Here is an 11,784-nt window from a genome sequence, read left to right as displayed (position 1 = left end):
GTGTCACATTCTATACATTTTAGTAAGTTGTTTTTAGAAGAGCGCTTACATAGTTCTTTCAATTATAGCACATAGGTGACAATGAGCATTAAGGACTTTGTGATTCTAAAATTAAAATGCTTGCAGGAACACTTTTAAGATATATCATCCACAGAGTTGTTTCTTACAATGGAACATTGTGTCATACTCTCAGTCTTGTTACTAAGATGCTTTTATGGCAGTCTACTTTGGACAGTAAGTACTATGTGATTCTGGAAGGAGATCACATAAGATCAGTGAGCATCAGAATTCCTTCTTTGAATGGAAGATTGCACACCTTCTAAAATGTGTTACTAAGCTGCTTTTAGAACCACAATTTCATCATTCTTTCAAGTATAGCACATAAGTACACAGGAACAATAAGGGATATGTGCTTCTAAAATGAAGAGTTGAAGACATGTTTAAGACAACAGTGTTCTTTTCAGTATGTTGATTCACTGGCCATAAAGGAAATGCAAATCAAAACCACACTAAGATTCCACCTCACCCCTGTTAGAATAGCCATCATCCAAAACAACACCAACAACAAGTGTTGGCGAGGATGTGGGAAAAAAGGAATCCTAATCCACTGCTGGTGGGAATGCAAGCTGGTACAACAACTCTGGAAAAACATTTGGAGGCTTCTTAAAAATCTAAACATAGACCTGCCATGTGACCCAGCAATCCCACTCCTGGGGATATACCCAGAGGAATGTACAGCACTATTCACAATAGCCAAGTTATGGAAACAACCAAGATTCCCCACTACTGATGAATGGATCAAGAAAATGTGGTACTTGTACACAATGGAATTTTACTCAGCCATGAAGAAAAATGAAATCTTATCATTTGCAGGTAAATGGATGGAACTGGAGAACATCATTCTGAATGAGGTCAGCCAGGCTCAGAAGACCAAAAATCATGTTCTCCCTCATATGCAGACATTAGATCTAGGGCAAATGCAGAAATATGGTTGGACTTGGATCACATGACAAGGGGAGAGCACATACGGGAGATATAGGAATAAATAGAAAACCCAAAACATGAAAGCATTTGATGTCCCCACTCCAGAACTAATACAGAAACCTTAAAACAACAGGTTATCATGAGCAAGGGATCAGGAACCAATGTAAAGATCAGTTAGAGTTGAATCAACATGGGTCGTAACACATGGGTATGTGAAAGCAATAGTAGGAATCTTTCTGTATAACTATCCTTAACTCAGCTAGCAAAAATGCTTTGTCTTTCTTATTATGCCTGAAACTGAGGGGGAGGAAGGGGGTGGGGGGCAGGGTGGAGAAATGACCCAAACAATCTATGCACATGTGAATAAATAAACAAAAAAAATTAAAATTAAAAATTAGGTGAAAGCAGAGTCTCAAAGACAAAAAGAAAAAAAAGACAAGAGTGTTCTTTTTAGATTGGAACATTATATCCCATTCTAAACCTTTGTACTATGCTTCTTTTAGAACAGCAGTTACATAGATGCTTTAATTACAGCATATAGGTTATACCGAATAATAAGGAATATGTGTTTCTAAAAGGAAAACACTTGAAAGTACATTTACAGTCTATCCAACTAGAGTTCCTTCTTAGAATTGAATATTGTCTCACATTCTAATACTTGTTTCTATACTCCTTTAAGAAGAGCAGTTACATATTCTTTGTATTATGGCCTATGATGAGGAGTAAGAATGAGTGTTTCTAGAAGAAAATCACTGAATGAACTTTCAATGTGCATCATTCAGAATTATTTCTCCAGAATTGAACATTGTCCCACATTCTAGAAATTGTTGCTAAGCTGCCTTTTGAAGAGCAGTTACATACTTCTTTACATACAGCTTGGAGCCCTACAGGGAGGGTCTAGGAATGGTTCTAAGAAGAAATCACTTGTAAGAACATTCAAAGTTCATCATATAGAGTTCTTTCTTATGGACATTTCTAATGGAACATTGCCCCACATTCTATAACTTGCTAGTAAACTGCTTTTAGAAGAGCAGTTACATAATTCTTTTTATTTCATTCTGTAGGCCTACAATGAGGAATAAGCACAAATATTTCTGTTGGGTCTGGGGGGTCAGAAGACAGAAATGAACCAGTGCCCCCATCCCCCATGAGAGCACTGTGAGCCCTATATCCTGTAAAGATACATGCAGTTTCACACATCATGGCCCCATGGGGATGCCTCAAAAATGCCACAAGGCCAATAAGCAGGAGGTTTTCACAGGACTGTGTATATGTTCCTGCAGAGATATGACAAAAGACCACTCCACCCCTGACTTTTGACTCCCCCTTACCAACAAAAAGGGCCAAATAAAAAACCCCTCTATATAAACAATGGGGAGCTACCAATTTTCTGGGCTCCCTGTCTGTCTCCAGGGGCAGCGTTTTCTTTTTCTCTTAAATCCTATTTTGTCTCCTGATCTTGTTGTCTCATGAATCAATCTGCTGCCTCACAAGCCAATTCTTTGGTCCATGGAGACAAGAATTCTCGACACTGGCCTGCAACATTTCTAGCAACCACAAAGGGACACCTCTCCTGGACCAAGGTCAGTACAACTGAACACCAAACCAGCAGGAGTTTGCCTAAGGTGCGACTGTGAGCCTCCAGTGCCCTGCTGGATACTCCTGTTGGAAAAAACCCCCTACCAAGGACTAGCCAAAAGCAGACTTCCCTGTGCCACCCCCCTGTCTCTCTCATTCTGTTCCTGTCTTCCTGAGGGACTTTCCTGTCAGGGTATTGGACCAACAGCTCCCAGCTCACTTTGGCCTCATGGTGATTCTAGATCTGGGGTTCTGTCTGCTCCCTCCCTGGGAGTCAAGACTGAGTCTGGGGTTGATTCAGGTATGCCTTATTCTATGTTGGAGGAGGCCTGTTTGGTTTTGGCACCTGGTGTTCTTCTTCCCCCACCTGTCGGTACCTCCTTCTGCTGGAGGCACTAGCCTAAGAGTGGAGATTTTGTGTGGCTGACAGTGTTCCAGTACCACTTAGTGGGAGCAACCTGAAAACATACCTAATCATTAATCCCTTGAGCATGTGCTGGATTTTTGGGAACAGATGCTCCCTCAGTTCTCTCACTGCCGTGTTTGTCTCTGTCTGCTTTCCCCTCCCTATGTTTACAGGGACCCTGGCTTCCCATGGGGAACACATACCATAGTTTGTTATGACTTTCTTGAGTTATTCTTGCACCTAGTTTGTCATGCTCTTTGGTCCACACCAGTTCTAAGTCAGCTGCTAGGTACAAGTGGAGGTGAAAGCACCACATGGAACTGTGGCTCCAGGGGCCGGACATGGTGGGGATGAGGACTGACACAGAACTCCCTGCAAGGGGAGGAGGGGAAGTGCATGTGTGCATGGGGATGCTGTCCTGTCCCGCCAAGCTCCTGGGCACAGAAGCACTGCCTGCTGTAGTTAAGGCTTCCATGGGAAGGGCCAGCTGGTGTCCAGAGTTGCTGCCACCTCCAGGTGCACTGCAGCAACTGTGACCTGCTGCCACTCCCCCAAAAAGGAATGGGGGGTGGGAAACAAGTGCTCATGCATGTGGATGCACAGGAGGAGGAGCAGCAAGAAACAGGGGCAGGCTTGGGAGGAGGGGGGTCACTTGTCCTGGGTGTGGGGAGGGTGGCAGTGCCTTGCCCAGCCATGGCGCACACTCAGCCCTGCACCCAGCCCTACTTTGCACCCAAACTGTTGCAGGAAACAGGGAAACAAAGTCACCAAAACCATTTTTACAGAAAGCAGGGAGTTTATTATGCTAGATGACTTGGGAAATAATTTCTCAAAGTCCTGAGCCCTCATCTGTGTCAGGAGCTGGGTTAAATACTTACAGAGTTTGCCCCTTACCCTCCCATAGAATGCAGTCACAGTTACAGGAAACATTGCAAAGCAAGCTGGAGGCTTTATGGGCACTTCTTCAGGTGATTCATCCCTTTGTTAAAGAGGTAGCCTTCCATTTGGCTGCCTGCTTTTGGTGATATAAGGCTAAAAGGTAGGATCCTAGTGGTTTTCACTGTGTTGGTAGGATCCCCTAGTCCAACTAGTGACTACATTTCCTTCAGTCCTGGCCAAGGATGGCAGATGGAAATCACAAGATAGGGGTGCCTGCTCTCATCAGGTCAATCCCCAGTTGGGATGACCAATGAAAGGGGAGTCTGACAAGTTTTTCAAGATGGAACCTGCCCCCTCCAGTCTTCTGGCCTCCGTACCCAAGTGGTCTCTACTGACCTGTGTACTGAAATGTTGGAAAGACCTTGACCCTAATAAACTCAAGAAAAACAACCCTCATCTTTCTTTGTATTGAGGCCTGGACCCAATATCCCTTGGATGACCAAGGAAAGTGGCCTTCACAGGGCTCCATAAATTATAATACCACACTACAATTAGACCTTTTCTGTAAAAGGGAGGAAAGTGGGCTGAGATCTTCTATATACAGCTTTTCTGTTATCTCTGGGACCACCCAAAATAGCTCCATAATTGCTGTCTAACTACTCAAACACTGACTATTTCTTGTAAGCCACAGGATAAACACAGGGAAGGAAGGCCAAAAAAGCCCCTTATCAGTGACAAGACCTGTCCCTACTGCTCCACCCTCTGCCCCATCTTTTGAGTCACCCCAATAATTTGGACCTTCTAATGGATGCTTCCCCTTCAACAAGCAGTGGTAGGAGGAGGGCAAGTCTATGTCCCCTTCCAGTTATCAGATCTAAAGGAGATTTAAAAGAATTGGGGTAACTATACTGATTTCCTGGACCAATATATCCAAGCCTTTATCTCTGTGATCCAAATCTTTGAACTGGCATGGAAGGACACCAGGCTTCTCCTGGACCAGACTCTTTCCTCATTAGAAAAACAACGGGTCCTAGACCAGGCTACTCAAGTTGGAAGTGATTTCCATCTACAACAAGCCCCAATACCCATGGCACCTGAAAATGAGAAAATAAATATGCTCATGTCACGGGGCACAGGCAGTTCCCTTGGCATATCCACACTGGGATCAAAATGAAGAGGGGAATGAATGGCATTGACAACACTTCATCCATCTCACAGTGGTAGGGCTGAAAGGGGCCAAAATCAAACCTCTAAACTATTCCCAGGTGACTGTAGTACAGTAAGGCCCTGAAGAAAACCCCCTTACCTTTCTATAGTGTCTTAAGGATGCTGTCCAAAAGCATACCACAGTGGACCCAGAATCACAGGTGGGAGAGGTTCTCCTCAAAGATTAATTTCTAACTCAGTCAGCCCCAGATATCTGTAGAAAACTCCAAAAGTCTGTGCTAAATGGGAAAAGTCATTGGACCAACTAATGCAACTAGCCATGTCTGTATACTATAACCAGGATCTCACTAAAAAGAGAGAAAAGGATAAAAACAAAATCATGACCTGGTCACAGCTCTCAGGGAGTGCCCCACCCAACAAGGCCCTACATCCTGAATTTGCTACCATGTGGACAGGAGGGGCACTTCCACAGGGAATGCCCAAAAGTGGAACATCCCTGGCCCCCCACTGGGACCCTGTCCCTGCTGCAAAGGTAACCACTGGAGGTCTAAGTTCCCCTGTCTCCAGACAGAAGGTGAGGTGCCACCTTTTATGTATTGATAGGTCTTCGGGCCTCCTGTCCAGGCTCCACTTCTTGACACCAATGTTGAGGAGCCTCGGGTACCCATAATAGTAGAGAAGTGAAAGGTCATTTTCTTCCTGGATAGTGGAGCCTGCTTCTCTGTCCTCCCTTTCTCTCCAGGTCCCAGGTCCAAAGATAAAACAGTTGTTTGGGGCATATCTAGCCAGCCTCTTGAGCGTTATTTCACCTGGCCACTGGCCTGCTCATGGGGGAACCCCCACTTCTATGACTATTTCCTTGTGGTCCCTGAAACTCCAATAACCCTGCTGGGGTGAGACTTACTGTCCCAACTTAAAGTCCAAATTCTACTTACCCCCAAGGGAAAGAACAGGTAGATCCCACAGTTTGGAGTGATGGTACAACTGTTGGTCAAAGAAAAACTGCTCTTCCTGTACAATAAAGCTAAATGATCCCTCCAATTCCCCCACTGAAAGCAATATCCCTTAAAGCCTAAAGGGCAACAGGGCATATTGCCCATTACATATTATAACTCCCTAAAACAGCAGGGACTTTAGGTGAAATGCTCAAGCCCCTATAATACTCCTATTCTTGCTGTCTGTGAAGGTTGGTTCAGGACCTGTGACTCATTAATGAGGCTGTTGTTCCCCTTCATCTAGTTGTCCCCAACCTTTATAGTCTATTGGCACAGATACATCCAGAAGCATAATACTACTCTGTGATAGATCTAAAGGATGCCTTCTTCTGCATTCCTTTACATCCTGATAGCCTTCCTCTGTTTGCCTTTAAAGACCCCACTAAACCCTCACAACATCAAGCTAGCCAATTCATGTCCTTCTGGAACAACATATGGAGCTGGGCTCCTTGGGTACTACCTCTGTTGGCCCCTTTTATGTTTCTTCTGGCACTCCTGTTTGGGTCTTGTGTAATAAATACTCTCTTCAGATTCATATCTCAACAGATCCAATGGATCAAAGACCAGCTCTTAGTCAAGGAATACTCACCTCTGCGTATGCATGAGTCCTCCATCCAGTTCTATTGGGGGCCTCTGGAGACTACACAGGTCAACCTCTAAGACAAGTACCACCACACCTACCACCCATTGGGCCATTGTCAACAAGAAACAGCTAGATGAGTCATTGCCCCGCTCCCCAAGAGCAGTTGGGTACTTGTCTCAGAGGGGGGGACTAGTTGGGTCTGGGGGAATCAGAAGACAAAAATGACCAGTGCCTCCATCCCCCATGAGAGCACTGTGAGCCCTATATCCTGTGAAGGGACATGTGGTTTCACAAACATGGCCTTCTGAGATGCCTCAAAATGCCACAAGGCTGATAAACAGGAGGCTTTTACAGAACTGTGTATATGCTCCTGTTGTGAATATATTAACATACATGTTAAAAGGCCACTCCACCCCTGACTCCTGACTCCTAACTCCCCTCCAAACAAAAAGGACCTAATAAAAAACCCCTCTATATAAACAACAGGGAACTACCAATCTTCCAGGCTTCCTATCTGTCTCTAGGGGCAGCTTTTCCTTTCTCTCTGATAAATCCTACTTTGTGTGCTGACCTTGTTGTCTCATGAGTCAATCTGCTGCTTCATGAGCCAGTTCTTTGGCCCGTGGAGGCAAGAACTCTCCATACTGGCCTGCAACATTTCTACAAGGAAAAATCCTGAAGATATTTTTTAAAGTCCATACTATATAGAGGAACATTTTTCTACATTAAAAACTTTCTAAGCTGCTTTTAGAAATGTATGTACATACTTCTGTGTATTGTAGCCTATAGGCCTGCAATGAAGAATGTTTTTCTAGAAGGACCATGGACCAAGTTGCCAACTGAAGATGAGAAGTAGAATCACTGGCCTTTCTCCTCCCCTTGTCTTCTGAGGCTGCCTACACTGGTAAACCTTGCCTAGAAACTCTGGGACATTTTCAGCAGTGCAGAGAATGGAGACAAGAGAATATTTTTTTGTTTGGTTTTTAGAGCTAGGTGGCAAATAACCAGCACAATTCTTAACCACTATTACAGCAGAAGTAGTGAGAAAGCATGCCAATTTGATTCACATTTCTTGATAAAACACAATGAAGTGATGTCTAAAATCTATTATTTCATTGATCAAGAAAGAAAAAGGAGACTGGAGGTGTGGCTAAATGAACTGCTTTACAAGGGTCAAGCCCTGAGTTCAAATCCCAGCCCTACAGAACAAAAAAGAAATAAAGAAACAAAGAAAGGTTCTTTCTCTTGTGAGCTTTATATTTAAGTGAAGGCAAAGAAAAAAGGAAAACATGCAAAATAAATTCAGAATCCAATATACAATGAAATAAAGGCAAAAAAGTGCTGTAAAGAAAACAGAGCAAGGCAGTAAAAGCTAGACAAAGGAGTGGGTGTGAGAGATTTTAGATTATGCATCTAGGAAAAGACATGAGCTTTCGGCTAAACTCTGGAGTGAGAACAAGATATCCATGTATCAGCTTAATGACAAAGCACCAGGAGCTACCCCACAGATTCAAGAGCAAGAAAAAACCAACTACTGTCACCACTGCTATTTTTAATACTAGTGGGAAATATTCGTTAGTGCAGTTAGGAAAAAAAAGAGGGTTCTAAGAGAAAGGAGTAAGAAATATGATTATTTTCAGTGATGCTTACTTGAAAAATAAAAGGAAAACTATTGAAAGAGAATTAAATGAAAATAGCTAACTACAAACTTAATTTAAAAAAATAAAATAGCATTGTAATATAACAAAGGAGAAAGAGATTTAATTTACTCTGGCAATAATATTACTAAGACCTGATAGGGTCTATGGAAACATGTTTAAAGCTTTTCTGTGAGATACAGAAAACTGTGTAAGCTGAACATGAATATTATTGATAGAAAAAATATTTTAAGTAGTTTCAAAGTACTCAATATATCCAATGTAATTCCAATAATATATCAGCAAGATTTTTAATGGGAATTTTATAGAACAATACCTATAATATTCATCTAAAGAAAAATGTACAAACTATTAGGAAAATTATGTTTAAAAAGGTTACTGGAAGATATCTTAAACACATACAAAACATAATATTTTATGTAAGAGAGATATTAATGCTACATGAGATGTATGAATTGTACAACTAGTAAACAATATAATAGATTGTAATAGGCAGTGCAGAAAAGACTGAAAATAGAAATATAGATTCAGATGTAATAAAGTTAACATTTCAAATTGCTGTGGAAATATTCAATGCAGGGTAAACCTGGCCAGCAAATTGAAAGTTACACATCTCTACCTCAATTTTTCTTTTCTTTTTTTTTTAATTTTATTATTCATATGTGCATACAAGGCTTGGGTCATTTCTCCCTCCTGCCCCCACCCCCTCCCTTACCACCCACCCCGTCCCCCCCTCTCCCCCCCGCCCCCTCAATACCCAGCAGAAACTATTTTGCCCTTATTTCTAATTTTGTTGTAGAGAGAGTATAAGCAAAAATGGGAAGGAACAAGGGTTTTTGCTGGTTGAGATAAGGTTTTTCTTGTTAGAAGAAATTCTAGATGAATCAAGCATTTAACTGTTGAATATTTAAATGAAAATGAAAATGAAATGAAATCATGGGTACATTTATTTATGAGCTTGGATCATAATTTTCTTTGCTGTGAAAAAATATCTGATATAGACAAATGGCATAAACAAATGAAAACAAGGAAACTTTGTTTTGGAGCCCAGTTTCAGAGCTTCTGGTACATCATTGGCTGGCTCCATTGTGTCTGGGCAGGCTTGAGACATGGCTGGACAGTGTGGAGGAGCAAAGTGGCTCATACAATGGCAGCAGGAAGGGAGGGGAGGAGAGGGGGAAGGCAGGGCACAAGACAAAGGAGAGGAGTGGAGAGGGGAGGGGGGGGAAGTCATCCAGGAAAAGATATGTGCCAAGGACATGGCTCTAACACCTAGTTTCTCCCACTATGCCCCACCTCCAAAAACTGCCATCAAATTGTGAATTCATCAGTGGATTAATCCATTGATTAGGTTACAGTACTTCTTGATCCAATTATTTCTCACTGACTGCATCCACTAGCTGGGAACCAAGGCTTCATCACAGGAAACTTTGGGTGTGGGTACGTCTGTCTAAACCATAACCCAGAAGGAAGGAAATCCTAAGTCAAATTTAAACCTGAAAGCTAACTAGTAAAGATATATTATTTGTACTACATAGAATCTAAATAAAAATTTTAAATCTCAAATTCAACATACCAAAAATTGATTGCTGTGTGGTAATTCCAGTACTGGGGAAAGCTCACGAGTTGGAGGCCAGTCTGGGCTACATAAAGAAAGCCTGCCTCAACCCCACCTCTCAAAAATTGTTTTAAAAATGGGTAAAAATTGCAATGCATGGAAAGAGTGAGATGTTCTCACAAACAGTACCTACAAATGTGAAAGAGGAATAGGAACAACACTATAAAAAACTGTAGCAGGATATAGCCAGGCAGTTCCTAGAAGAAGAACTGGATGTAGCTAGAGAAATCTATGGTTCACTGCACCATTTACTCACACTAGAGTGCCTGGCACATAGCAGGTGATCAACAAATAGTTGTCGAATAAGTTACACTAACCCCACAAGGCCCGCCTCTTGTTGGTCAGGCCCGGGAGGCACAGCTCCACCCCAGCCTACCTGGAGTTGGACCAGGCCCCGCCTTCCTCCCCTGCCCAGTGGCTGAGCCTGGCGTCCCCACCCTGCGCCCTGGGCGAGGCCCCCTCCTCGGCTGCGCCTCTGAGCGCGCGCCGCCCGTTTCTAGCCAGTTGGCACAGCTAACGAGTCATCCACCGTCACGAGGCCCTTCCCTGGGCTCCACCGTGCTGAGGGCTGGGGTCACAGAGGCGGAGGAGAGGGCACCCCTTCGTGGTTCTCGAAGTCGGGGACCAGGGTGGGGTCTGCGGAGAGCCTGGTGTCCTCCAGACCAAGTTTCCAGGTCCAGGGATGCCCCGAAACCTGCATCGCTGCTGCTGGGGAAACCCTTGGGTTTCCTGTTAATGTGGTGTCTGGTCAGTGAGAGAGGGGTGGGAGGGAGCAAACGTGGTGTTCTGTCTCCAATTACACTTCTGGTAATCAGAGTGCCCCTTCCAACCCTAGCGCCCACCCACCGGGTCTCCTTATCCCTTCCCCTTCCTGTTGCTGGAGTCTCACTCAAACCGACCTCACTTTTTCCTCATCTGGTAAATGGGAACCAACCAGTTCAAGGTCCCAGGAGAACCAGTTGTCCTGAGCGAAGCCCTCCCCACTAGGCTCGGAGGACACAGATAAATAATAGCCAGACGTCCTTGAACTGAGTGGTTTGGGGTTCAGCAGAGGAGAAAGTCGGGAAAAGAAATAGAGGAGAGAGGTAATCAGAGATGGAATGGGAAGATACTTCAGGCAGATGCGTGTCCCAAGGAGGCATAGGAGGAGCTTGGATGGTCTGGGAAGTGTGAAGTGAAATGGGAAGGGTGAGAAAGCACTGACCAGGGAACAGACTGCTAACTGCTAGTGGGGTGGGATCATTTGGGGAGGCAGTTTGGGCAGCTTCATGGAGCCAGACCAGGCCCACCTGAGACAAAGTCAGACTCAGATTCTTGTCTGTCAGTGAGAAAAACTCTGCCACCATGTCCCCATCACAAGGTGGCTACAGGGGTGGCTGTGCCTAGCTGGATCCTGCCCCAGCACCCCCAGGTCAGACCTCAGAGCAACTTGACTTGCTTTGACTGACATCTAATCCTGGGTCCCATTTGGTCAGTCAGCAAGCATACATTGAACTTCTAACTGGGTGTTGGATTCTGAGGTGAGTGGGACAAGAAGGACAGTGTTAGAGACCAGGGGAGGTGGGCAAGACTACCCCAGTGAGAGACAAGGTGTGGTGTGGGAGCAGTGGCTGGAGGCCAGAGTGTGGAGAGGTGGAATCCCTGATCTTGGCCGAATGGCCATAGTAGGGAAAGTGAGGTCACCTTGAGATGCCAGCTGAGGAGACTGGTGGGTGGGCTTGAGACCTCCTGTGTCTGAGCATGTCCTGGGAAGGACACATAGCTAATGGCAGTCCCTCCGAGCCATGACGGTGGACATGGGCGGTGACATTAATTTATTTTTTGCGTGCTGGTCCATGTTAAGTAAGTACTGTACCACTGAGCACACCCCTAGACATGGTTTTCTTGAGACAGAGTCTCACTATGTAGCTCAGGCT

Source organism: Castor canadensis, chromosome 9, assembly GCF_047511655.1.
Source record: "Castor canadensis chromosome 9, mCasCan1.hap1v2, whole genome shotgun sequence".
NCBI lineage: Eukaryota > Metazoa > Chordata > Mammalia > Rodentia > Castoridae > Castor > Castor canadensis.
This window is presented reverse-complemented; position numbering follows the sequence as displayed.